The sequence below is a fragment of the Rhincodon typus genome, unplaced genomic scaffold (assembly GCF_021869965.1).
Source record: "Rhincodon typus isolate 14 unplaced genomic scaffold, sRhiTyp1.1 hic_rhity00009651, whole genome shotgun sequence".
Lineage (NCBI taxonomy): Eukaryota > Metazoa > Chordata > Chondrichthyes > Orectolobiformes > Rhincodontidae > Rhincodon > Rhincodon typus.
Genome location: NW_025975289.1, coordinates 1 through 6265, shown reverse-complemented (window position 1 = coordinate 6265; position 6265 = coordinate 1). Strand labels below are relative to the sequence as shown.

General features: G+C 43.1%; 1 long non-coding RNA gene across 1 annotated transcript; it reads right to left on the bottom strand.

The window, feature by feature from the left end:
- Positions 1-726: 726 nt before the first annotated feature.
- On the bottom strand, positions 727-5660 carry LOC125482383. Its single transcript, XR_007261627.1, has 3 exons — positions 5363-5660; positions 1823-1913; positions 727-824 (listed from the first exon to the last, which is right to left on the bottom strand). It is a non-coding gene; the product is annotated as an uncharacterized LOC125482383 (long non-coding RNA).
- Between the last annotated feature and the right edge of the window lie 605 nt (positions 5661-6265).

Below are 6265 nucleotides of genomic sequence, written 5' to 3'. Positions count from 1 at the left end.
AAGTTCGGCACACCATCATGGGCCGAAGGGCCTGTACTGTGCTGTACTGTTCTATGTTCTAATGTAGTATCGTTGAAACACAAATTTTCCTCTCTTATATTGACGCCCTCTCAATATAAAACTGATAATTCCACTGGCCTTCTTGATTATTTTCTGTACATGTCCACGGCATTGAAACAATCTGGGTATACGGATCTTCACTGTGTCTAACGTTTCACCAAAGGAGTATGGAGACCTATCCTTTATATTTCCAAAGTGGATTTCCTCGCACTAATCTATATCAAAACTCTTATTACACTTTTGCTCATAGTTAGTTCATCAATATCTCTAATTTTACACTTCCATATACAGTGTTTACAATGACATCTATTTTTGTGCCATAAGCACAGCTTGACATGTGACTATCTCCCACTTAGAGCAGCAAGAGTATCCATATTTCAATCTACAAGTCACATACGTACTTTTGCCCCCATTAATCTAGTCAAAGCCCAGCTAACTGGGTCCTATTTGTGGCTTGCAAGATTCTGCAGTTAGGAAACTCTAGGAACACAGGATTAAACAACAATAATAAATACTGGCATTATGCCTTATGCCCAAAGATTGATCCATGAGTAATTTTATTTGTTTCCGAGTTTTCTATTCTGCTAAAGTAAATCACTGCAGTAATCTCTTTTTAATCCTTTCCAGCATGGCCTAGGTCTAAATTCACAATGCTTAGGTTAGCAACTGTACCTGCAGAACAGTGGTTCCAGGCTCCACCATCACCTGCTTGCCATCAATAAACACTTCAACCAGGTTGCTCGCTGCTGTAGCAGTGGTGCGAACTGAAAAGTAAAATAAGGAAATTTACCAATGATTTTGTTGTACCAGCAAGAAAATTTTACAAAGACATGAGTAAATAAAATAACTTTGTAAAGTGCCATTTTGGGATTGCAGTGCACAAATGAATAATCCATTTGGTTTCCGTTACTTCAGCTGTGTTTTCCAAACAAGGCCACTGCCAGCAGTGACTGAGCTTGGGTTGGGGTGGGCAGGGCTATGGTGTGTTGTGGTGTGGCAAATTGGACAAAATGTACAAGAGATACATGTTAAGTATATTAAATCTGAATATCCAAAGACTAGAGATGCTCATTGGAGATAATTTCCTTTGAGTGTCACTTCAATGAGAAGCTCCTTTGGTCACTTGATGGAAGAAACTTATTACATTCTACACATGCTGTAACTCCTAGGAATGGTAATATTATAATTCAAAAATTTGTCACGGAAGGTGAGGGTGGAAAACAGAGGGTGGCTGCTTAGCAAAAGATTATGCAAAATGAAAGCAGGAAAAGGGCATAATCAAGAGTTGAGAAGTATTCGACCATATGGCGCATTCAGTGCTGTTAAACTTATACTGCAACAGAATGAGACAGAAAGAAGAAAAATAAGGAGTCAAAATTCTCCCTATACCTTGGTGAAATTAAGGCATCAGGAAAGGATTGTTTTCAAAACCTAAACATTTCACTGATGCAATTCAGACCTTGCCAGCTAAACATGATGCAGACCCATAGAACATGGTGACACTTAAAGCTCACTGATGGCTCCCAGCAAGCCCAGTACTTATAACTGCTGATTGCTATCTTCTCATAGGAAGCAAGGGCTGTCAATAAACCTGGTCAGGTCAGAAAAGCCAAAATCCAGAGGACAAAACAATGAGAAATTAGCTTTCATTCATTTTTAGCTCAAGCACGACAAAAAGTGATCATTTTATTGTACCCTTGTAAACGTGTGCATGAAATTCTTTTAAGATCAGATGTACTGTTGATCACAGTAGTTTTCATACCATTATTCTTTGTTCCGAGGATATCTTTGGCAGACTGGGAAACGCCTGTTACTGCCTTGCGAAGCACAGGTAATCGCAGCATGATTGGGACCTGCATAAACAGCAAGAGTTCACTTAATGGTTACAAGTGTTGCCAAGGCTGTCCTATACTAGGACGGAAAAATTAATGTAAAGCCCCCATTCAGGAATTCTTGATCGAAGTCATCCTGTTTGAGGTGAGCTTCATGAGTGGAAGTATGTTTCCTTTGTTGCTCAAGGTTGAAATTTGAGCTGTGAGAAACTTTGCATTTTTTAAAAAAATTCACTTATGGGACATGGATGGCACAGGTTGGGCCATCATTCATTGTTTGTACATAGTCACCCTTGAGAAAGTGGTGACGAGCTGCCTTCTTGAACTGCTATAGTTCATTTGGTGTTGATAGACCCATAGTGCTATTTGGGAGAGAATTGCAGGATTTTGACCCAGTGACACTGAAGGAACAACAATACTTGAAGACTCCCAGCCACCTTTCTGCCACTCTCACCAAGCTGATTCTGTCAGCAACAAAAACCTTGAACAATCAGGACCTGAAGATGCCAAGATTCAGTACATCACCGAAAGATAGCAAGCCTGCTTGCTCTAATCTGTGGAAACTGATTATTGATGAAACACTGGGTGAGCTACTGAAACAACTCAAATATTATTGTGTGTCAGTCTGGGGATATTAGCATTCAAAATTACGGAATCCCCAGCTTATAATTAACAATATATGTTATCTTATCCAGGTTTTTTTGCACTAAACTGAAGCAGCACATGATGGCAGAAGCATGTTGGGCCAGATTGCACCCTTTAGCTGCCATATGATTCCATGAAAAAAGGTCAATTTGAAAACATTCGCTACCGATTCTACAAAATTGCAGAACTTAGCATTGATTCAGTACAACATGGTCCTATTTCTCCAGCCCCAAAAATCAGCTTTAGGGATATACTTGGCAGGTAAGTCAAATTCCTATTTTCAGTCATTGATGTACTATATTTGCATTTGTGATTAGCCAGTTCACAGCCTGTAAGTGGACGTTTAGTGAAATGCGTGCTTAGAATCTTATCGCTAGGTGCTTAGGATCAAACAAACAATACAAGTGAAGATGTGCATGAGTTTAAGACAATCCCATATAGAGCACTTTTATATGGCATAAAAAGGAACACTGATTTTGCAGTGAGGCAAAAGTGAGATATTGCACTAAAGATTGAACTGGTAGCTTAGAAGGAATCAAGTGATGTTGATTGCAGGTATCCTCCATACAAACACCAATATTGTTTCAGAGCTGATCCCAACTACAGCAACTCACCAAATCTCCCTCGACAGCACCTGCCAAACCTATGACCTCAGCTGCTTCTAGAGGAAGGGGAGCAGATGAATAGAACACCACCACCTGCAAGTTTTCCTCCATAGCACTCACCATCCTGACTTCAAAATATAATCACCATTCCTTTACTGTCACTGAGTCTAAATCCCAAAACCTCCTCCTAGAACATAGCACATAGAACATAGAACATTACAGCGCAGTACAGGCCCTTCGGCCCTCGATGTTGCGCCGACCTGTGAAACCAATCTGAAGCCCATCTAACCTAAACTATTCCATTATCATCCATATGTTTATCCAATGACCATTTAAATGCCCTTAAAGTGGGCGAGTCTACTATTTTTGCAGGCAGGGCATTCCACGCCCTTACTACTCTCCTGAGTAAAGAACCTACCTCTGACATCTGTCCTATATCTATCACCCCTCAATTTAAAGCTATGTCCCCTCGTGCTAGCCACCACCATCCGAGGAAAAAGGCTCCCACTGTCCACCCTATCTAATCCTCTGATCATCTTGTATGTCTCTATCAAGTCACCTCTTAACCTTCTTCTCTCTAACGAAAACAACCTCAAAACCCTCAGCCTTTCCTCATAAGACCTTCCCTCCATACCAGGCAACATCCTGGTAAATCTCCTCTGCACCCTTTCCAATGCTTCCACATCCTTCCTATAATGCAGTGACCAGAACTGTACGCAATACTCCAAGTGCGGCCGCACCAGAGTTTTGTACAGCTGCAACATGACCTCATGGCTCCGAAACTCAATCCCTCTACCAATAAAACCTAACATACTGTACGCCTTCTTAACAACGCTATCAACCTGGGTGGCAACTTTCAGTGATCTATGCACATGGACACTGAGATCTTTCTGCTCATCCACACTACCAAGAATCTTTCTGCTCATCCACACTACCTAAACCAAACAATGACTACAGCAGTTCAAGAAAACAGATCACCACCAGTTTTGCAAGGACAAATAGAGATGGCAATAAATATTAACCTTGCTAACCAAACCCACATCCCTGAACAAATAAAAAAAGAATAGCTATATCAACCAAAGGCATTAAATTCAAGGTGCATTTCAGTGACTAATGGCAGCAAAAATAAATTTTATGATAGCATCTATCACATCATGTGAAAGTGTTTTAACACTGAAGAAAACATTTCTAAAATTGTTACTGTTCTCGTGTAGGAAACACCATGAATGTTTACACAGCAAGGTCGCAGAAACAACACTGTGATGCTAGTTGAGCAAACAAAACATATTCAGCAAGACACAGGGATAATTTCGTTACTCTTCAAAATATTTGAAGGAAGCTTTTAAGTTTACCCAGAAGCAGACAGCTTGTGGTTTCAGCAGAAAAATCATCACAGTCTTTAAAAAACACTGCCTACTATTCCTTTAATGATCGATTTGTCGCTCAAGTTTCTGAACGGGAGGCTTCAACCTGAAATTTGAAATGACAAGGAGGATTCTGAGGAGTTCTATTGTTATTGTGGGATGGCATTGGCCATCACAAATAAAACAAACAACTGTGGATGATGGAAACCTGAAACAAAAACAAACAGAAACTGCCGGAGATAGTAGGAACTACAGATGCTGGAGAATCCGCCGGAGAAACTCAGCAGATGCGGCAGCATCTTTGGAGAGAAACCAAGTGACAACGTTTCGAACACATTTAGAAGTTGCTGGAAAAGCTCAGCAGGTCTGGCAGCATCTGTGGGAAAAAAAAAGTTAACGTTTCGGGTCCAGTGACCTTTCAACAGTCCTACAGCGAATTAGTCTCAGTGTGTTCAGCAGCAAACTACTGTAGATGCTGGAATCAGTACTGAAAACAAAAAAAAAACACTAGAAATCACAGCTTAGTCTGCGCACCTTGAATTCAACACAATGCAGAATGAAATCATTAGCTGCTGACGGGGATAAGAGAACGAGGCAGGTTAAATTCATATTTAAAAAAGACAGGATGGGTGGGGGTGTTGGGGAAAGAAAGACTGTGTTTACAAACGGTGTTGCATTAAAACTGTCAGTTCAACCTAACCAACATTCGCATGCACAGAGGAAAGTCAGACAGTTCATGAGCCTCTCAGGCAAACCTCACAGACTCCGCTCAAGGGCAAAGCCCACAAACCCGGGTCTGCAACCAACAGACACCGGAACTGGGTCGCGAAATTATTCCACCGAGCACGCCAATTACCTCAGTTAATCACAAGCAAGAGTAGCCAGTATCAGGCGTCACTCTCTGCCACCGGCGGCACTCGTTTCGCTATTTGGCCTTCTCAACCAGAACAGCGGGGCAATGGCGGCTCGGACTCGGCTCCTTCCGACCACTACTCGGCAATCTCCGGAAAGGCAGGCGTCCTCGAAAAAAAACCCCGCAAAATCACAACGTTCCCGTTTTAACATTCCCCTTCCCCTCCTTCCGCCGCAACTCAACTTTACAACCGTAAAGAAACGCGTAAATAAAATCGGCTGTTCGTTGAGGGGTGTGGGTTTTTTCAAAAAATCACGGGTTCGGCCATTTCCGTCTCCACTCTCCCCCCCCTCCCAAAAGTCGACGTGAACTTTCCCGAGGCGAGCCTGTCACAGCTTAATTTTAATTTCAAAAATGTGTTCGGTTGTGGGAGGGTGAAGATAGCGGAGAGGTGGTGTTTGTTTTGGATTATTTTGTTGTCTAATTTTTTTTAGGCTCCGCCCCCTCGACCCTGTTTCCGGTGAGGATATAAAGGCGGTGCGCGCGGATCTTCGGCCTTTTGTAACGGCTGCCGCTCGCGCGAGCGAGATATTTGGAGATAGGGAGCTGCAAAGTCCACTGACTAACCACCCCACTATTCTCTTCCTCACACACACACACACACACACCCCCCCCCCCCCCCCCGTCGGCGACATGGGATTCGGCGATCTCAAATCTCCCTCCGGCCTCAAGGTGCTGAACGACTACCTGGCGGACCGGAGCTACATCGAGGGGTGGGTAAGGCCGCTCTTGAGGGTAGACGGGGTCGGTTGGAGGGGGAGGGGGGTGGTGTTGGCACACGCCGGGCTGAGGCCCTCACGCCGCCACCCGGACAAGGATCTAGGTTAGTAGCCGGCCCGACTCGGA